At 36.8% G+C, this 23,051-nt stretch overlaps 1 long non-coding RNA gene across 1 annotated transcript in view; it reads left to right on the top strand.

Moving 5' to 3' along the window:
* The window catches only part of LOC130159411 (uncharacterized), a 316,373-nt gene that overhangs the window by 47,856 nt on the left and 245,466 nt on the right, over positions 1–23,051 (top strand). Inside the window, exons 3-4 of the long non-coding RNA XR_008825731.1 lie at positions 2,905–3,086; positions 8,307–8,515. This is a non-coding gene — a long non-coding RNA (uncharacterized LOC130159411). The remainder of the gene's footprint in view (positions 1–2,904; positions 3,087–8,306; positions 8,516–23,051) is intronic.

Below are 23,051 nucleotides of genomic sequence, written 5' to 3'. Positions count from 1 at the left end.
CTTAAGAACACTCTGAAGAGATCTCCAAATGTTGTCATATACCTCTGGGTTAACTTTTTAGTTTCCTGAATGTATGCCAGAAAAAATACCACCAGCTGAAATGAGCAAGATCATCTCAGGGAGGAAAAAACAATACTCTGTAAAATAGCTTTTGAAGATCTGTAAAGGCCATTCTCTGCACTCCTGTAGTCTGTACAAAGATACTACAGTTTACAGTAATTCTTTTAATGTGCTTTCTTCTGTGCATCACACATACATAAATGATGATTTGCCAGGAGCTCTGGAATTAATTTCAGTCAATAACAATTTGGGATCAAGACTTGAACTGGAACATATGGCATCTTTTCCTTTTTAAAAAACAATATAAGTGATAGATGGAAAAAAATATCATTCTTTCTTTTTTTTTTTTTTTTTTTTTGTATTACATTTAAAAAGCATCAGCATACAGGTAACATCAACAAAGCTGCTACCTGAGGAGTTTTCCTTTTTAATAAGCTTTCTTCAAAAATAGTGTCATTGACACATCCACTGATTTTTATTCTCTCTTCAGCATTCTACAATATTGCACAGGTATTATAAGTATACTGAAAAGATTAATCTAGAAACATTATTTTAATCAACTGTACCTTTGAAAGAGCTGGTTTCCTGCATACATATTTTTCCCTGTTTTGCCGCAATTACTCTGGACAGTGTGAACTTGTGGCATAGCTGAAAAGATGAAAGCTGAATGTGAAGAAACCCTTTTGGCATGGCGTCTGTGGCACACTATATTCTTTACTCATATATGCTACTTTGAGGAATTTAGTAAACAGCTAATGACTTCAAGGTTTTTCCCACAAGTTTGTTGGTCAAAGCTGGAAAGATTTTATCTAGGACAAGAATTTTCTGACATGTCTGTGTTGTTTTTTATGTACCACTATCTTTTGTTTTTATGATATGTTTTCTATGATGTGTTTGGTCTTGGATGCATTGCTATAAATCTAGTAAAATTATCTATCTTGGTTATTTTGTAAGACACAAAACCAAAACACTGTTTTAGAAGAAAATGTTTGACTTGCTGGAAAAGGACCCTTCTAGGCCTATTAGGCACACTGCAGAGCTTAGCAAATGGCATCCATAGAATAGTTGCTGGTTGTGGAAGCTACACAATAATCATAAGCCATTTTTGTGGTTCATTAGCAGTTAGAGACTATTTTGAAGTGATGTGTGCAATATGCAATATTTTCTCAGAAGCCTATCAAACAAAAAAAAGGAAATCTGATTAAAACAGTGTCAGGGAAAGCACTGGGATGTGCTGTTATAACTTGAAATCTCATTAGACTATAACAAGTTAAAGGCAGGGCAAATTTTATGCTTCAGCAAGTTATGAGGGTCTCTTTGACATTTTCAACCACAAATAATTAGTTCATGGTGATGATATTTCAGTTAGTTCCTTCTCTTGCAGCACAGTATATTGAAGCAGAGAAATCTGTTGGATGCAGATAAGCACTTGCTGAAAGTCATTATAAGGTAATAGGAAATTGTTCAGAGACCTCCACTAAAGCTTAAGTTGAATAACCGCAGGAGCAAAAACTACATACTAATGGTCCAATTACACTCACAACAACTTACACTTAATTATTATTTAATAATTTATAACTAAGATTATATAATGGTGTGTTTCACTGCTGGATTACGGATTTGAAGTAAACTGTGTATAAATTGAGGAGTATGTTCTTTTTCCTAGTGTAGTCTCAAACAGACATGGCAAATGGCATTATCTTCTGCTCAATTTGGAAGCATGTTTATTTAGGTTAATTAGGGTTATTTAAGTTAGTGATGAATGCAGTAAATGTTACTAATATTTTTATTTCTGTTGGCACAAGGCAGGAAATTACCTCGCTTTCTTGAAATGTCGATAAGGTTATTTGTGGAGGTATTGGGCTGTTTGCTAGTTAAACATCAGTACTGTTTATCTTATTTTAAAACTGAAGTGGAATGGAATGGTTGTGGTCATAGAGCAAATTGGAGCAGAGCCTGGAACAGATCTGTTCTGCATATTTTGAACTGCAGTGCAGTTGTTAACGCAAATAAGCTGTTTTCTTCTGGATTTATTAATGGGGAATTTGGAATATTTTTGCAAATGGTGCTAAAGGCAAGCAGTGAAGCGTATTTTAAAGTGTACATATATACCTTGATGGTTTGGTGTTTTTTTTTTTTTTGTTTTGTTTGATTTTCTTTTTAAGAAAAACACTAACAAATCTCTGCTTAGGCAAAATACACTCTTTGAAACCTACACAATATTAAGTTTCTTCTTTTACATGGTAATTGAGTTCTGAAAAAGGGTCATTAGTTTTTTTCCCTCACTAAATACTGTATATTACACCCCTTAAAAATAAACAAAATAGTTTTAACAGAATTTCAGAGTTACTTGCTGGCAGGAAACTTGGAAGAAATTAACCTCTGAGGTCACAGAAGGCTACCATATGAGCCTGTAGTCTGTCCTCCCTTGAAAGTGAAGGAATCAGGATGTTTTCCACAAAAAACACCTCCTTGGTGGTAATCTTTTCACTAGCTCTCTGTTCCGATTTCTATATTGAGTCTTCTAGTCGGTCGAAAGTCAAAATGGGACAAAGCCAGGAAAGTGGCTTAATCCAATAGCATGACATTTAAGGGAGGTGCTAATTCCTAAGGGGTTATGATAGCTAGAAGGAGTAGTTTATATGGGAACATTTGTCTCGCTACTGTTCTCTAGATGTAAATCTCTTTTTGCTGAGTCTAGGCTGTCTTCAACAACTTGATGATGTTTAATCATTTAAAAAAGAACTCAAAACAGATTAATAAAATCCCCTAAAGTGGGGCAAAACAGTGATCATTTGTAAACTTTCTGAGTACAAAGTAAGACTTTTCTTTCTGTTCTTACAGAATCACAGAATGGTCAAAGTTGGAAGGGACCTCTGGAGATAACTAGTCCAGCCCCCTGTTAAAGCAGGTTCACCTAGACCAGGTTGTACAGAGTTCTGTCCAGGCACGTTTTTAATGCCTCCAGAGAAGAAGACTCCACAACTTCTCTGGGCAGTCTGTTCCAGTACTGTGTCAACCTCAAGGTAAAGAAGTTCTTCCTCCTGTTCAGAAGGAACATCTTGTGTTGCAGTTTGTGCCTGTTCCCCCGTCATGTCACTGGGCACTACTGAAAAGAGCCTGGCCCCATCTTCTTAACATCTTTTTTTCCTCTGAACTCTTCAGTGATATGCTCATTTCCCCTTTTCTGTGTACAAGAATGAGTCCTTTAAGCTGAAAGTGTATAGTCTAGTCCCATCTTTCATTGTATCTTCAGAACCATAAAATAAAAGCAATTAAATCTGGAAGAAAGGAGTTACCTGTTGCTTTGGTGTCTTTCAGAATAAACAATTAAATAAAACTGGTGAGCTCAATGAGGATGCACTATATGAATAGGCTTAAAACCTGACTGTCATACTGGATTGGTTTATATTACTGAAGGCTTGTAGAAGCCAGGTAATTGTCACACGGTAGAGGATGGCTGGGTTCAGAGAGCTGCAGGGGCTGCTCTGACAGCAGCACGATGGTTCTAAATAAGCTCTGCACATAATATTGTCTGCTGACTCTGAACAATATGGGATTCATTTACACTGTGGTGATACAAAAGGAAAAGAACTTCTGAAGAGCTGATAGGTGATGTTAATTCAGAAATATTTTCTTGTAAATAGTAGGTGATAACGACAAGAAAAAAACCTTTGTGTTGCTTAAGAGAAAATGATGGGTTCTGAAAGGGAGACAAAGTTAATGCTAGACATAAAAATACATGGAAAAGAATGTAAGTGAGATCTGGAAAAGTCAGAAACACAAATTTGAAGAAAAAGGCATTACATCTGTGTGCCTAATCTAGAATGGTATAAATAATTGACAGAGCTAAATTTCAAATGGAAAAAATCCTATATTAAAAAATACAGAAGAAAATCCTTAGAGAAATGTCTGTTTTTACCCCATGTAGAATTATGGCTGATTTTAAATAAATACTTGTTAAAACAGAAAAATTACTATGTTGAAGAAAAGTATTTCTAGTATTTCAGTTTAGAAAGTCCGCTTATTTGTCAATACTCTATACTTTCTTCCAGTCTGTCCAAACCCGGTAGAAATTAGTGAGCATTTATAGGACCATTTGAATAATCCAAACAAACTGAAGAATTTGTTTTTATGATGAAACAGGTAAAGTAATGCTTTTGAAAAAGTTAACAACTAAGGATCTGTTGTGAGCATAATTTGTTATGAACAGGCTTGATACTGACATTTAATTAATGTGGGTTGAATTCTAAGATTTTCTTTATGGCTGTATTGACAATTATCAGATAAAAAATTATTATAGGACTAACGTTATTTTCAAGATGATAACTCTAAAGACATTATTACACAACATGAAGGCCAGCTGAGAGATAAATTTGTAGGATTCTTCTGAAAAGAAATTATTATCATTCCTGAATCGATTAGTCATATTTTTTTTTTCCTCTCCATACTTTTTCTTATTAAAAACCAAGGTCAAATTTTAATGACCGGTATTGTTTGACCTACCAATGTATAAATGCAAAAGACAACATAATAATATACCATATTACTCCATTAACCTTCAAGAGTTTGTATTCACAACTAGATCTGAGATTATATTAGCAAACAAAGTTCATTACAGGCTAATGCCATTGTGCAATACTCCCTCTAACGTATCCTTAATTTATGGCATTAATCACCAATGACAAAAATTTTAACCTTTTATGGCCTCCTTTAATGAAAACTAAGTCTCACAGGATGTCATATTATTTACTGCTATTGATGGCCAGTGTGCCAAATGAATGAATGCAACTTTCTGTTATGGTTTCTTTTGTGAGGGAAATTCTGTGAGAATCAGGGAAATACATTCATTTCCTATCCTAATCTAGAGTAAATTCTTCAAATGGAATTCTCCATGGTAACTAACACTGGAATTCTCAACCAAAACTAGTGAAATAAAGCTTTGTTCATCATCTTTTGCTCTCCAGAGAGGTGCTGTTAAATAGTGTGTTCTCAAAATTGAATTACTTAATTTACTCAAATTACTTATATTACTTCAGAGGACAAAAGGAAATAGATGTAGTAAAATCAAGAAATAGTTTTCATTTTCGTTTTCCACTAGATTTATTAGTAGGCTTTTTGGATGTGAGTATGAGTATAATGATCCCAATATGAAAGATGGTAGAGTAGACCTTTTTCTCAGAATTGTTAAATGGGCAATCTAAAAATGGTTTAAAATTTTAAGTTGCCTCAATCCCACAGAGATAATATTGTAAGGCTTTTCAATAAGAAAAGCCCTGTGTTGTATAATGTTTATTTTTTCATTTCATTTGTTACTAAGTACAACTGCAGCATGCAACACTGGCTTTTTATATTGTAAGAGTTCGTCCAATCCTGCTGTTTTTTTCCCTGAAGTTGTTATCTTCTCTTCATGAAAAAATAATGTAATTGATTGTGGTAGAAGTCAAAAATAAAGGATTAGGATGACTCCATGTGGGGAGTGGGCATTAGGAAATAATATAAAATCACAGAATGGTTTGGGTTGGAAGGGACCTTAAAGACCGTTTGGTTCCAGTCCCCCTGCCATGGGCAGGGACACCTTCCACTAGTCCAGGTTGCTCAAAGCCCCATCCAGCCTGGCCTTGGACACTGCCAGGGATGGGGCATCCACAGCTTCTCTGGGCAACCTCTTCCAGTGCCTCACCACCCTCACAGTAAAGAATTTCTTCCTCATATCTAATCCAAATCTGCCCTCTTTTAGTTTAAACCCATTGCCCCTTGTCCTATCGCTACAGGACCTTGTAAAAAGTCCCTCTCCAGCTTTGTTGTAGGCCCCTTTAGGTACTGGCAGGCGGCTGTAAGGTCTCGCTGGAGCCTTCTCTGCTCCAGCCTGAACAACCCCAACTCTCTCAGGATTTATTCACAGGAGAGCTGCTCCAGCCCTCTGATCATCTTCATGGCCCTCCTCTGGACTCTCTCCAACAGGTCCATGTCCTTTTTAAGTTGGGGGACCCAGAGCTGAAGGCAGTACGCCAGCTGGGGTCTCATGAGAGTGGAGCAGAGGGTGAGAATCACCTCCCTTGACCTGCTGGTCATGCTTCTTTCGATGCAGCCCGGGATATGGTTGGCTTTCTGGGCTGCAAGTGCACATTTCCGGGTCACATAATGCTTTTATAAAAAACCATACCAAAAAAGGTTCACTCCTTTTAAATAAAAGTTGCATATCTTTCACCAACTGAGAAATTTCAAACACCATTTAAATGTTTACAATAAGAAAAATAGAGAGAAGTGTGTGTATGTCTTAGGAGGTGGGTGAGATGATGTAGTACGTATCAGAAGTAAACTGGCTAAAAATATGAGCGTTCCTAAAGGGTCACTGTGAGAGTGAGGGGCAGAATTATTTAAAAGGCAGGTGGGATGGAAAAAACTTTGTTTATGACACTTTTGAGGAGCCATAATTAGTATGTTTGCAACTGCTTCATTTTTCATTTTGCTGCTTTGTTTAGTAATTAAAATACTTTAATTATGCACTCTTTGGAGAGCAGAATGAACAATAAATTTGTGACATTCTGATGCGAGTAAATTCTTTTGAGACCTCTCTACCTGTTATTTATATTTATTTACTTATTTATTTACATGTATTTTGTCAGTATTGTTGGTGGAACTTGCATGTTACATGTCTGGCTGCCTGACTCCTGCTTCTTGATTATTTGCAGAGCAGCATACTACTGCTGCCTTCTACTTAATATAAAAATGTGGATCAGGATGAAACATGAGTCTATGATACGGTGTTCCTATGGCTTGAGTTAGCAATTGCACCATGCACCTAGCCTCTCAAGAGGGAAAGGCTGGTTGGTAGCACATGCTAAAGCCCACACCAGCGCTGCTTTGTTCACCATGCTAACCAGGTTAAACAGACACTGGAATGTGCTGTGATCAGATCTAGCTTTCCCAACATAGATGTACTGAGAGCCAGGGCAGGTGTACTGAGACAAGACTGTCAGCTTTATTCTAATTTTAGTATCTTGCGAAGAGTATTGAGACTGAAGTCTGTGTTGGGCGATAGCCTAACTAGAAATAATTGGCTTGCAGGAGAAAACCTTTTTTCACTTGTGGTTTGTGAGACTTCCTGTGGAGCATTTCACTGTCTCCTAATTTGAAATGAGATACTGCAATAGAATTCACAATCCAGTCTGTGTCCACAGAGCAGGATTAGCGGGACCTGGGTCATACCCAAGAGACTTTATTCTAGAAGTTTCACAAATGATGAATGTGCTTGTCTTGAAAATTACTTAGTTGATGCTCTCTGGTTCAGCCATTGTGGGTATTGGGCAGTCCTGACTAGCATGTGGAAGTAGTCTATGTGCTGTAAGTTAAAACAAAAGATTAGCATGTCTGCTTTTCTGTGAATACAGATGAAATAGATTAATATGGGACTTGAAACTGATACTGATTTGCTTTGAAAGATATATGTAGATTTAACTTAGGTTGAAAGCATGTGTGCAGCTCTAATGAAAGTACATTTTAGAATGTCATTTTCTGATGAAGGTATGTAATGTGTACTCACGTAGTTGGGTATATAAACCCTGCACTAATCATAGGTTCATCATGAGCCCCTTTTTGGAGTTGCTAGCTGTAAACTTGTGGGGGATCTTGAGAAGGACCAATGTCTTGGTAGCTAGCACAGTATGGTGAGCATATTTCATGATGCAAATCTGTGTGGGTTACCTGTAAATGACTGAGCAATTTTCCTTAGGTCTGTGACTGAAATTTAGTCTCTTTGTAAAGCTCCCTTCTGTGTATCAACAAGTATTAAGTCTTTATACACTGAAATTGTGTGTAGATTGAGTGTAAAAGGCTTGAAGGAAGACTTGATGCTGAATGTGATTGCCATGAGTGGACACATGGAAAGAGTTTAGCTTGTTGAAACATTCCAAACTATTTGCAGTGGAAAGGACTATGGAAGTCTTGAAAGTTGAGAAGACAAAAACTTTCTTTGATTACTGTGCTTAATCAGTTCCCACCCCTCCCCATCAAATGCTGGTCTACCTATCCTTGCCCAATTTAGCTTTGTCATTGCATTTCTGCTATTCATCTTACTTACAAAAGTGGTGACGGGGATCTGTTTAACTAACTTGTTTGCAGTGCTTCAGCATTAAAGCTTTGGGATCCAAGTTGTGTCATCCTTTGTAACAAAGCAGCACGTGGTTGTATCTAACATTTTATACCTAAAGAGTAAGCCAAAACTTTTGGGTTTCTCGATTTAGGAGGAAGCAGACCGTCCACTCTGGATTATGCAAGAGATGGTAAATGCCTTTGAGATGGAGCAGACAGTTGCCTCAAAATCAGCAAAAAAGAAAGTGGAGTGCATACTATTTTTTCTCCAGCACGACTTGGCTACACTTCTTCCTCTTCCTGTCCTTTATGGGTCTTACAGCTTCTCTCATTTGGAAGTACTGTTTGATTGGAGAAGCAGGTAAGGAAACTCCATCTGCTCCTCGGAACAACTGGGTTTTATCTGATGCATGTATGAAAGGAGTGCAATTGTCCTCTATGCCTGTTCATATAGTTTTGTTGTCCTTCAGCTGTGGATGACAATAATCAGTGAATAATTTAAATTAAATATGCAACAAACATGTTGTAAGCATGTTATATGTGGTGCTATATGGTTTTGGGCTTCAGTTCTTTGAAGTCTAAGGTGGGGTTATGTTCCCTACTCTCATGTGAGAGGATGAGCTCCATTGTTCCTTTCCTGAAATGGGAACTGTTAGAGGAGGGGCTAGGAACGCCTCTCCTGAAAGCACCTAGCAGTATGTGTGAATCCTATTAAGATAAAGCAGTTATTTCCTGACTATATTTAAGGGGTGCTTTCAGAATAGGGGTTTGTGGTCATCTGTCTTACAGCACAACTGGAGCTTGATCAGGGCACATATGCACTCTTCTAGCTCTTTTCACTTCTGTAAGTCGTTAACTGACTGGAAATAGTTTGAATCTGTAAAATTAAAAAACTTGATTCACGTTGCTGTGTGATGTACTTCCTACTTTCTGCATATTTGTATCTTTATGCACCACTATGTTGAAAGAAAATCTTATGACTATTAAGCTCCATATAGACCATGTAGTTATGTTATCAGAGGCCTGATGGTACAAAACCTTCATTATGTCCAGAATCTTAAAATACATGAGTATAAATATGAATTTACTGCTTTAGGATTTACAACTGTGATATTGTTATCCCATACTTATGAAATGGGGAAAAAAATGCTTCTGATTTTGCTGCTAGTATTACAAGTTCCTATAATGGTTTTGGAAGATGTGCTATTTAGTTAAATTCAGATTCAAAGGATTCTTTTCATGCATGAAACAGGTAGATAGTGTCTATCACAAGAATGAGAATAAGGAAAGGAGATGAATGCGGTAGATTTTTGTGAGTTTATATTATATACAACATTTCATGAAAGACATACTGCAAACATGGTTTCACCTTCTAAGCACATACTTTTAAGCATAACTAGCTTGGGATCAGAAAACTGCAACAGGTAGGCTAACTAGTCTAAATGTAGTCATCACATAAATTGATTTGCTACTGGGAGTCTTTGAATTTTAATGGTTACAATAGAATAAGGCAATGCGATCTGAATCTGGTTAAATTTCCAGGAAAAAAACTGATTTATCACTGCATCTGATGTGGAATTGTCTAGTATCCTGTTATCTTATAGGGAGCAAAGACTGACGTAATGAAAAATATTTAAATCATGATTTCTGAGGAGCTATATCATGGGGATTTAGTTAAAAGACAATTTCTCCCTCTAGAAACCTTGATTTGCACACATTTTTCACCTCAGGTGTGTATTACAAGATTTCTAGCATGCAGACCTTTAGCAGACAGCATGCTGTTTGTTTATACTTATAATTGCTAATCCTTAAAGGAACCTGTTTTGTTATCAAAATAAAGTCTCTGCAGAACGTGTGCCAGGACAATAGTCACTGTTGCATCAAAGGTCTAGTACTAATCAAGTAGGTGGAAAAAATCCCATAAAGATAAAGAGAACAGAATGAAGTGCCTGGAGGGAGTGTTTTGTGTCAGCCTTCCCTGCACAGTATGTCATAAGGATTTAGCTGAGGCTGAGAGATTTTTACTTAACTGCTTTATGTACGGGAATGTGTGCAGCTCACAGAGCTTGGTATGCAGAACTCAGAGTTAACTTAAAAAGAATTATACAAGATGAGTTGTAAAAAGATTAAAACTTTGACATTTAGTGAAGCTGATAAACTGTTAGGAATATACGACTGCAGTGAAATGAAACACTTCCATGCAAGGATTTAAAGGAATATGCAATTGTGACGTGACAAAGCAGATACCTACATTTATCTGTGTAGCTAATGACAAATGATGATAGTAATTTCTGAAACACTGAAGAAACAAACTCTTAAGAGAAGGAGGCTTTGAAAAAGTGAAATCTACCTTTAGCTAAACTTTAGCTATGCCACAACAGAAGAACCATACTGATGCTTGAAACATCCCAGAAAATACTTGATTTCAGACTAAAAGTTAAATAGAAACCTACCATGATCTTAAATATTTCAACAGCTTCTGTGATTATTTTTATTGAGAATTCTGTGTTCCATTACTGTAGTTCCAGAAGACTTCATTGGAAATTCATTACTTTTCCCTCTTCCACATGTTGTGAGGGAAGTATTCCACATTTCTGAAGTAATAGATGAAGCACAGTGAGATGTCAGAGGAAATGCGGGAAGTTTCAGTGATATAGGGTTCTAATTCTAAATCTTCAAACTCTCCTAGTGCACTGTTCTTTCTTTTACATGACTATTATAATGTATAGCTGTTAATTTAGTATCTATGTATATGTGGATATTTTTAAGCAAAATTTCTTTCCTCCTTTAAGCAAACGTTTTTTGTGAAAGTGATTTTCCCAAGTTTATATTCTTTGAGACTAGGGAAGAGTAGCCCAACTGCAGATAATATTTGTCTGCATTGCTGTAGCCCCAGTGCGTATCAGGTTGTCCGTTATTAGGCTCTGTCCAAACCTGAAGACTTAGTCTTTGCTGTAATACAACCACTCAAGTTTATTGTGAGGGAGACTGGGCTAACCACTAGAGGCTGAGGCAGGGTGGCTAATGCCAGCCCTTCTTTTTCCACAGCCCTCTCACCAGCAGTGAACCAGTGAGAGAAGAGGTATGGCTGGCCCCCTGCACTCTCACTCTGATGAACCTACACTTCTGTTCAGAACTGTTAGTCTTTTGCTTTGTTCACTTACCTTATGCATTCTGAGTACCTGCATTGTTGCAATTTGAAGGATGAATGTTTTTTTCCCCTAAATGTAGCAAATCTGCCCAACATTATGTTTCACAGGTTAAGAAAGAGTCTGAAATGAAGCTGAGTAGAAGGGTATGAAAAGAAAAACTACTAAGATTAGGACTTTGCAGCCAGAGAAAGTAATAATGCCACCCTGATAGTCCCTTTCAACATAAGGCCTGGAGGACATCACACAGAATTATATTCAAAACAAAAGGAGATTTTTTTTCAGAAAAGCTGGTAGCAGCTGAAGACCTAGAAGTGCCTAGAAGCTGTGGATAAATGGCTTCAGAAAATGATTGCATAAATATTTGGATAGGAAAGTTCTCAAAATTAAGTATAAGGGCATCATCTCTTGTTCAGGAATCCTCTGAGCTGCAATTTATTAGAAGAATATCTGGGGGAAGCATCATTATATGCGAACCCTTGTCTTACGGCTGAGAATAGATCCTGAATTGTGGATGTGCATGTTGTCTGACCCGGCAACCTTTCCTATGTTCTTGTTCAAAGGAAAGTCAGTCTTAACTTACGGTTGTAACTATGTAAGCAAGCCCTTCTTTGAGTGTGTTCAAACCCTTGACTGAGCTAAAGTTGTTGCCTGCTGTTTAAATCCTCCCGTGCTGTCTTTTCTTCACTTCTATCTCCTGACACTTTGACTTCAAACCAGGTATCTTCATTTACTTTGCATAACAAAACCTGGCTGTATATATCACCTGAAACTTCATCCACATTTAAATCCATGTCATGTTAAACATCTCTTTTTGTTCAGGAAAGAGAAGGTAACGCTTCTTTATTCTTAGCTTCTTAAGAGGTTACAGTGCAAACCCATGTGCCAATGGACACAAAAAAAGGTCACTAAGGTTTCTTTAGTAACAGTTGCAGTCAGGGTTATAAAGAATCTATAGAGAATCCATTCATGTAGTAAAATGACTGAAGAAGTCTTCATTTTCACCTAGATCTTTTTTGTCAGTGTATGAGATCGGGGGGAATGGTTTGATCCGTAACCCATCTGACTATTCCGCAGCAGGCTCTGATGAGAACCTTTAGCAGTTTGTGCTTCATTTAAAAAATAACGTTTTTTGTGATTGTTTTTGGTTTTTTTTTATGAAATACAAATCTAATTTAAAAGTAAGAGCTGAGGAAAAAATTCTATGCCGCCCATAACAAAAGGAAATGCTTAGTGTCCATTTTATGCAATCATGAATTAAACACTAGTTTCACAGCACAGTGACCCATGCTTGCTTCTCTGACTTTTTGCTGCTTCACACTGAGATGTTGATTAATCTAGAAACAAGATTTCAACTGCTTCAAGTTGAAAAGAAAAGCAAGGCAATAAATTAGCTTTTCCAGTTAGGGCAGGAAATAAAAAGGTAAGTGGAACTGAAATGAATTAACAGTAGATAGCTAAAATATTCTGACTTAGTGGTGCCAAACTACTGCAAGTCTGATGTCCTCGTTAGCACAAATGCAGCTTCTTAATTGCCATGATCTTTCTTCCTTTTCTTTTTCTTTTTTTTTTTGTCCCAGTGAGCCATTGAAACAAATATTGCATTATAGTATTCTAACGAGACAAAGCATAAAACCAGTTCAATGACCGTAAGTCCAGCATGTCTGACTCTTGCAGGAAAAATTTGAGTTGAAGTATCAAAGCAGCAGTATGCCATTTTCCTTTTTATGCTGGTAAAGGTGACAGAAAAGCATTGAGAACCCTTGCAGCCTATTGAACTTCAGCAAATTATCTTCTGCGGTGTAAGAAGCCACCTGTGAACTGGAGTTCCATTATAAAGTTAAAGTGAACCAAGAAAACCAAACAGAAACCCTCTTTAACTCAGTCTGCAAGTCAGCTCAGATTGGCCCTGAGGTTTCTCCACAGTGTGAAGCTGGCTGTTCTTCTTAATTGTCCCTGCCTTACACACATTAGTTGCAAGTGAAGCGTGTTGCCTAATTCAAAGAAATAGATTTCAATCAGAAGATAAAAGGCACTCAGACATGGTAGCTATAGAAAGGAAACCTTTTAGGTGGCAAGAAAACTATAAAGCTTTCCTAAATATTAATGTATTTCTTCTTCCATCAACTTGCAGTTGATGGAATCAACAGAATCAACAGTTTAGTGAACTCTGTTGTGATTGCTCTGGATTCAAGTAAAATTTAACAACCCATAAACCAATGGAAGTTTTATTTTAAACCAGATGATGTGCATAATTTTCCTCTGTCAAATACTGAATTCTATTGATAGCAATGAGATTAAAAAATATTCACAGTTAATCTAAAATAAAATATTTACCATAAAAAAATCAATTTGAATACAAATTGGGGTGACTCTTCATTAAAATGAAAATGCATATAAGCCTACAAAATTCACTTGCACTTATTGACTATAGAAAACAGTTATTGAAACAAAATTTTTCATCATAAAAGCAATAATGGTGGGTCAAAAGGCTTTTAATAGCAACAGCATTAGCTATACCTTCCTTTAGGGAGTTGCTGGGAATGTCTCTTTCTGTAAGGACATCTGCAGCTTTGAAAGCTTTGCTTGTGACACTCTGGAGGCATTGTGCAAAGCCTGTGAGAATGGTTATTCTTTTATCCTGTTCCCTCCAGATATCACTGATTTGCTTATGGAATTTGAGGTTCCCTAAAATGGTTACAGCAATATTCTTTTTAAAGAGGATTAATGTCCTTTAAATTTAGTGCTGTATTAATTACAACGCAATCTTTATTTTTTAGATTTTTAATATCTGATAGAAATTCTGTGGCTTTGTAAACATATGGGATTTTTTTTTTTTTGGGTGGTGGGTTTTGTTTTGGTTCCCCTCCTCACTTGGCAGGGAGCGAATTAGCCTTGGACTAATGAGGGGTAAGGTGAGAATAGGTTAAAATGATCTTTTTATTCTGAAGCTGGAATTGACAGATTTTCTGGTAGGAAATATGTCAGAGCACAAGTGATTTCTGATCAAGGACTTGCATTATCTTATCCAAAAAGTAAGAACTGGAGAAAATGATCAATAAAGCAAACAGAGTAATTCAGAAATAAAAACAGTGATAGGGAACTGCTGTGGTCATTCTATATAAAGTAAGTCATGGGACTTTATACTCCAGTTTAAACTTTAAAGAGTGAAAAATTCAAGTAGTGGGGAAACTTTGGTCTGACAAGTTGGTCATAGGATGTTTTAGGAGTTGAAAATCAAAGATGATGCTCATATGGGCATGTCCAGCTCCTAAATACAATGTAGTGGCTTTTTGCGCAAAAGATGGACGTGGCAGGAACAGTAATTTCCTGTGTTACTGCCTAACTTTTCTCTCCTTTGGAAGACAGGAAAACAAGGTATGGAAACTTTTTTTTTTTCCCATAATAAATTTACTATCAGTGGAAATGTTCTCTCTCACTGTAGTTGAGTCAGCCAATTAACTATACTTAAAGGTCATTCCTACCAAATGCTGAATGCACTAAATACATTCTTTGACAGAAGCAAGGTCACCTGTTCCATATGTTTGCTTTCATTGTTAATAACATGCTCATTTTTTATGAATGTTAAGCTAAATTAATGTAATTATGTGTGACAGCTAATTTTCTGAGTGATAGGGAAGTGTTTAGGGAGTAGATTTTTAATACCGTGAAGAATCATCTATATGTTGAAAATTGCAGCCTGGTAAATAGGTTTGTACTGGTGAGGACAGCTCACCAAACAAGTCAGCTGAGGGAACAAATTAATAATTAAGGTATTGAGATGTAAGGATATAAAAAAAAAATAAATAGTTTAGGTCCTTGGAGGACAGGAGAACTGCTGTTCTGGGTTTGTCTTGTTTTTCTAAAGAAAGAATAATTCACAAGCAGAGGTCAACTGTTATTAGAGAAAATGCACAACAAATCTGGTTGGCTTTTTAACTTTTCAGTGTCAGCCTCTAAGGACATGGGATGGGATTTTCATGTTTCTATAATGCGTCTCTTCCTGAAATTACTGGGGTTCTATTTACACGTTGATCACTTTGTGTCGGAGAAGTTCATAGTGAACTGTTTCCTGTGGGAGGAACCCCACACTGGACCAGGGGAAAAGTGCAAGTAGGAATGTGCGGCAGAAACAACATGTGATGAACTGACTGTAACCCCCATTTGCCATCCCCCTGCGCTGCTAGGGGGGAGGAGGCAGAGAAACTGTGAGTGAAGTTGAGCCCCAGAAAAAGGAAGGGGTGGGGGGGAAGGTGTTTTTAAGTTTTGATTTTTAGTCCTCATTACAATACTCTGATTTGAATGATAATAAATTAATTTCCCCAAGCTGAGTCTGTTTTGCCTGTGATGGTAATTTCTGAGTGATCTCCCTGTCCTTATCTTGACCCACGAGCCTTTTGTTATATTTTCTCTTCCCATACGGTTGAGGAGGGGAGTGACAGAGTGGCTTTGGTGGGCACCTGGTGTCCTGCCAGGGTCAAACCACTACACAATAAGTGTCTGAAAAACCGTCTCATTCTAGGAAGTATTAACAAGCAGTGGTGTCAAATCTGACTGTGAAGGATATTTATTACACATCTCAAGTAACAGAATTGAAAACTTAGTAAGAAATACATACTTTTTTCCAAAGAGTGATAATTCATCCAAAAGCCTTAGTTTTGAAATAATTTTCGTTCAAGTATTTATAGTCATGTCTTTTCATCTTGTATGGCTTTCTTAAGAGAAGAATTTCTGCTTTGGCATATGAATTGTAACTGCTGATTTGACCTTTCAGCTACTGTAATCCAAATCCCTCCATCAAATGGAATACAACATGGCAGTAATCACACCATGCCTTATCTTAAATAGCTTCAGTGATGGTGCCATAAATTGGCAATGTATTCTTGTGGGTTTTATTCTCATGGGAAAACAAAATGTTTTCTAATTATCATATTTGTTTTAGCTCCTGATAAGAGGATAGGATGTCTCATGTTTTTTTGTTCATCTCCCACAAACTTCTGCAAGGGAAGGCATGATTGCTATATTTATTCATCAGAAATGAGTTATTTTTTGTAGTATTAGTCAACAATGATGAGAATTGGAGCAAATGTTAAAGAATTGTAATCTGGATTAACATTCTGGCATTCAAGATTATGACTACATCAGAAGTTATTTTTTGTATAAAATCAAGTATTGAATCCAGTGAGGTGGTCTCAGTCACCTTAGTGTGACATTCAACTTTTCACCTATATGTTTAGGATATTAACAGCATAACTCAAGATAAAATTTGGTGCTTTTTATCCTGAGGCGGTTGCATGGACATGTTTGCTCCTTATATGATGCATGAATGCCTGCTTGGAGGAAGTCCATGGGCTATAGCCCTGAGGAGAAGAGAGGTCCAGGAAAGTTGGTTAATTTTCAAGGATCGCCACCTCCAAGTGAAAGAATAGTCCACTCCGATGAGCAGAATGTCAAGCAAAGGTGTTAGGATGCACTGTTCATTTTGAACAAGTAGGGAGCTCCTGACAGAACTAAAACATAATGAAAAGGATGTGTACCAGAAGTGGGAGCACAACCAGGTGATCCAGGAGGAACAGAGAGACGTGATTTGAGCCGTATGGTGACAGGCATAGAAAAGTCAAAATGTACTTGGAGTCTGAAGATGTTAAGAGCAACAAGAAAGGCTTCTATAGGCATATCAGCAGCAAAAGAAGAGTAGGGAAAATGTGGGTTTGCTGTTGAGAGGGGCACAAGATCTGGCAACAGAGGACATGGAGAAGGCAGGCATGCTGAATGTCTTGTCTTGGTCTTTATTGGCAAGACTGGCCTTCAGGAAACCTGAGTCCTTTAGACCAGTGGGAAAGTGCAGAGCAAGGAAGTCATACCCTTAGTGTAAGGGGATTGGATTAGGAGACTTTTAAACAAATTGGACATGGCACCTGATAAGCTGTATCCATGAATGCTGAGGCAGCTGGCCAAGGTCATTGCAAGTCAGTTGGGAGAGCTTCCTGAAGACTAGAAAGAAGCAAATGTTCCTCATATCTTCAAGAAGGGCAAGAAGGAAGATGGAGAGAACTACAGGCCAGTCAGCCTTACCTCAAACCCTTAGAAGATGATGGAGCAAATTTTCCAGAAACCACTTCCTAACATGTGGAGGACAAGAGGGGTGATCAGGAGCAGTCAGCGTGGTTCTCTGAAGGGGAAACCATGCTGAACCAAGCTGACTGCTTTCTCTGATGACATGACTAGCTCATTGGATGAAGGGAGAGCATCGGTGGTTCTTATCTTTACGAGGCTTTTAACACTGTCTCCTGTATCATCCTTACAGACAAACTTAAGATGTATGGATTAGTAAAGAGGACAGTGAGGTGTACTGAAAACTGACTGAACACCTGGGCTCCAATGGTTGTGATCACTGTCACAAAGCTGAGCTGTAGGCCACTCACTGGATGTTAATATCAGTCAATAACCACATAATACAGTATAGAATAAGTTAGAAAATGACCAAGTAAATCCAAATTCAGTATTTTAAAGTAATGCATGTTAACTGCAAAAATGAGTAGTATTTTTATTAGGAAGCAAACCCTCAGCTTGAAAAATGGAAGCAACCATTTTTTTATATCTTAGAGAAGCCATTAGAAAGAGGTAGAACACATTAAGATAGATTTGCCCAAACCCAGGTTACAAATACCACTTCAAAGAACTTGTTCTGCAATACTAGTGAAGGAAAGTGAGTGATGTGAAAAAATTGTGTTTTCTGAAATCCCCAAAGTACATAAGTGGGGAAAAAAATATTTACCAACTGTTCTATATGTTTAAGCATGAGTCTTGTTGATGCCTGCCTGAAAATAACTGTTACATGGTCATTGAAATGTTGTTAGCTGTATTGTTGTAAATGAGCATGACACGTTTCATAAGTATAGCAAAGAAATATTTCAACATATTTGACAAAGAAATCCTATTTAAATATAGCAATTACACAGAGAGGCTGGTACTTGTCATTTGACAATTTGGAGACCACTTTGTGATAATTCTTAAGAAAAAAAATTCATACATAGATTACAGTAGCTCAGGTATGAAAGAGAAAACTGCTGTTTTTTGTCAGGTATCCCTCTAATTTAGACAGTGGCCACTTCTTTCTGACAAAGAGTAGTCTTTCATTTTCAATCTGATCCACGGTTCTGATTTAACAGTATAACCTACACTCTGAGGGAAAAGAAAATGCAATTATCGGCTGGCTCTGATTTAGCTGTGGGAATGGGTAAGTGGCAGCATGTGATACAGGTTAGGCTGCCTTCAGTTTTCTTTCAAGTTTCAGTGGCTTGAAAGGGCTCTTTACAAGAATGTTGATTTTTCTGGGTTTTACATCGCTTCCCCCACAACCCTTGTGTGTCCCACTCTTCCTAAGGCGTGCTTATTTGCCAGCCTTCTTGTTTTGCATGTCCATCTCGCCTCTCACTGCTGCTCAGCAATCCTTCATGCAAAATTCCCGAGGACTGTAGATGGAAATATGACAATATGCACATTTGAAAAGTTCCGCAGATTTAAGGGAGCAGTTCATTCTACTTTGTTTTTCCAAGTAAAATACGTTTCAGAAGAGATCCGCTCTCTTAATATATGTGATCTTACTTGATGGGAGTAAAGTTGCTATTGTGCTTTTGAAGTGTTTCAATTCAGCATTCTTTTTTCTGAGACTTGCAGTATCAATGGTATATCTTATAGTCATGGAGTGATGACCGTGTATTTCATTTTTATAACATAGGCAGATACTTTATTTATGTTTTATGCAAAATAACGTAGCCAACATAATTAGATGGTAATTTGTGACTTCCAATGTAAACATTTTAGGAACTGTGTAGTCAGAAGCAAGTGCTAATTAGAGAGCTGTTAGCTAAACATATATAATTGGGAACAGACTGACAGGCTATTACAAACAGCAGGCTATTTATAACTCCATGCTGTTTTTAAATTATATTTTCTTTAATAGACTTTGGACAATGCATAAGAGGAGAGTTTCATGACTTGATCTGCACTTTAATTTCTTTAAATAAAATGAAACCTTGCAAATGTGAATGCCACACAGGCTAACTGTGATAATTAAAAAGTATTATTAACTAGATGACTTTCTGGCTGTGTCATTTTCTAATTTCTTTAGGAGTGTGGACTCCCCAAAGAGAGTTATAAATTCAAGTATTACTTAATTACGCTTTTAACAATAAAGGGCACTTTAATCAGCAACCTCTCAAAAGCCCTTGTCTTGTAGTCATTTATTCAAACAATGAAAAAGTCAAGAGATACTTATATTATAAGGTCTTCTGAAAGTACAATGTACCTATTCACAGGCCCTAATTTATGTTGTAGCTGTTCCTATGGATACTTACCTTTTCATATCAATATAAAAATATTATTTTAACTGTTTCAGCTGAGGTGTGATTTACTACAAGGATTTTTTTGCTTTTTAAAAAAAAACTTGGAAGATACCTGGGCATTGTGATCATGCTAATAGATAGGGGTGAATATGTGAATTCTGATAGTTGTCCACTAAAGAAAGTATTATATTTCAGAAGGTGGAAAAGCTAAATGTACCCTGGAGACAGTTTAAAGTTGAATGAGTGTTTTTATCTGGATTTTCGAGGGAGAAGTGTGTTAGTTTCTTTTTAGGATAGCTTCTCTTTGGAAGCTGGGAGAAGAATTGATGAGGGTGCTGGAGGGGATCCTGTGAGGCTGGTAGGATGCTGGTGGGTGTTGGCAAGTTCACGCTACACGTGCAGGCTCAGCTCAGGCCCCAGCAGGGTCTATGGAGGATGAGGCAGCCATGGACTTTAAAAGTTGCACGGAACTCTCCATTTATAGAGAAGAGTCACTTGTACAGGTGAAGAGTACTTTCCAAGACCCGAAGGAAGAAAGCCTTCTGCGGCGAATGAAGAGACGGGACGCAGCTTGATGCAAGCAAGTTGTCCGTTTATTAGTGATTTTCTTACAATTATATACGTTTCTATCTTCTACATATTACACACTGATTGGTTAAATCTTAAGCGTAAAAAACACTGATTGGTTGACATTTAAGGCACACCGTTAAAACAATAAGAACTGATTAGTTTACCTTGTCATAGCAACAATTTCTATTCTAAGATTAAGGGGTTTCTTCCTACGTGACTTTCTTAATTAATAAAGTTCCTTATCGGCACTATCCGTTCCCTTATCTGGCTACTTGTTCCTCTTTGTCCATCTGGTTGCCATCTCGACTGCAACGGCTCAAGAGTCTGCAGTTAGCTTGCTTCTTTGTTCCCAGGGCTTGTGTCCTACAAGTTCTAAAATGTCTCTATTCATCAGGCTAACAGTACTTGGACTCTTGTCCTTGAGGCCTTGTCCTGCAGCCTTCCTCTTCCAAATGTAAAACTACATTTTGGAATAAACAGCAATCTACTGTGCTGCTACATGAGTGAATGGACTGCACTTAAGCAAACAAATGAGTGTCAGGGCTGACACTATGCCATATGAGATTCTTCATACTCATTTTGAAAATACAGACGTAGACTGAATAACACTGTCTTTGCTGAATTCTTCTCTGGTTGGCAAGTTTAAACAACTCACCATGTGATAAAAAGGGCTATAAGAAATACACTAGTCTCTATTCTGCTGTGGTTTTTTTGCATCCACCTTCTGTTATTTATGTTTTGTTTTGTTTTATTCTTCTCTGTGTACTGTTTAACCTCTTGATATAGTGTCTGTGATTTTATTTCGTTCCAGAATAAAGAAATGAACCGTGTGGAGGAAGGTTGTGCCACACAAACCCCTGATTACAAAATTTTGTTGAAGAAACTAAATGTGAGAGGAAATAATTTCTTGTAAGTGCGACTCCATATATTTAAATTCATCTCCTTGATATTTCTGTTCAAATCTAGCCTATATTTTGTTATCATGTAATCATATGTAATCATGCCTTGTTAAATGGGCATGAATCCAGTTTAACTGCACATAACTAATACATTGTTTGGATTTACACCACTATTACTTTTGGAACCAGAAACTGTGAGTATATTTGTAGTCCTCAACTGATCAAAATGTTAATTATCTTTTATAGTGCTGTAAGATCCAAATGTTCATCTTCAGTGTCCTCACTATATATCTGTGAGTATGGATTTGCCTTTAGAACATTAACTTTCTCATTTGAGGTTTTTATAAATAGTGCTTTTGGTTCCTAAACCAAAATTACCACTTTTTCCAACACTAGCTACAGAGATGATAATCTATATTATTACTAGTTGTTGCCTTGTATTATATTCATCCCTTAAAGTGAAGAAAAGCAGGCATGATATATTTATAACTGGTTGTCTTTAAACAGATATTAAATACTAGGGACTTAAAAAAAGGCTGCTGTACTTTTTTGTATTTTTTGTTTTTTCCTTCTCATTAGAGTCTCAAGATGTCTAAATGAATCTCCCACTAATCCCTTTATAATCCCTAGGAGTTTATGAAAGCTAAGAATTAAGTATTATTGAACATGCACTGTTACAAGAGCAATCAGTCATAAAGAAACATTTCTATCAATATACTTCAGCTATGGGACAATTTGCATTAATTAAAATACAACAGTATAAACAAAAAAAAAGCAACAAAAAAATCCTCACTATTATTCCTATGCTGTGAAGAATTATATATGGTGCAGCTTAGCTTTGAGAACATTATTGGTGGCTACAAGTGCTCTTATTGTGTCTAAAAGAGTTTCTAGATATGGCATATACAGAAGTAAAACTGGAGTATTATTGACAGAATATTCCAGATGTATTTTAGGGTATACTTTATCAAAGTATTCTGTTAAGCGATTGATACAATGCCTGCTTTTGAAAACTTGTATTTTTACCTTCTTTGGTTTATTACAACTTTAATAGCCTGCGCTACTATTTTGTACTGCATTTAATGTCTGTTTTTACGTGCTTCATTTTTAGTCAGATGCTACGATGTCTATGAAATTAGCAAATCCGTGCTTAAAACATGCTTTGGAAATAGAAAAAAAATTAATAAAAATACGTATGGCTTTGAATGGAACTGTGACTGTGGGCGGGAGTAGATTTGATAAAGTTCTGTGCTTTTTGTGGGTAGTGCTATCAAGTAATCTATTCATGGCTATTTGCGGAATTAAGCAGTTTAAAATGTTGAAGATCAAGTATGCTTTTATTTCTACTCTTTAGAAAGATTGACTCATCTTTAACTCATTTTAACACTAATTAGGTGTGATAAGAACTGTTTTTGTGATAGCATTTGCCTCCTGTTCTAAAAAGAAATCAAATGAGATGGAGGAACAAGAATATTATCTTCGGTTTGCACTGTTTTTGCTTTAATGAATAAATGTTCTCTGCAAACATGGAAACTAAAAATAATATAAAATTAAGACTTAATGAGGAAATAGGGCAGGTTCTGTTGCAATTGAAATTGCTTTATATTTGAGTTAGCTTCTTTGAAAATTCAAACAAATAATGGTAAAATCTTTTTTCTTATATTCATCATAATTGTTGCTTACATTGCATTTAAAATACAGCTGTGTTAGTGTGCACAGGAAGAAATGAACTGTCCTGATGTAGAAGCCAAAGGCAGAAACAGCAGATTTAAACTAAAGTGCTCTCAGATTTCTCATACCATTTCTGTGAAGTGATCACACATCAAGAAGATTGTGCAGGTACAATGTGAAGAGCATGACACAGTTCTTGTGGCAATGTCACCTCTGCTAGGAGCTGTCAAGTCTATTTATATGTAAACTGGAATTGTTGT

Source organism: Falco biarmicus, chromosome 15 (assembly GCF_023638135.1).
Source record: "Falco biarmicus isolate bFalBia1 chromosome 15, bFalBia1.pri, whole genome shotgun sequence".
Taxonomy (NCBI): domain Eukaryota; kingdom Metazoa; phylum Chordata; class Aves; order Falconiformes; family Falconidae; genus Falco; species Falco biarmicus.
Note: the sequence above shows the minus strand (reverse complement) of the source record. Positions and strands in the feature narration are given on the sequence as shown.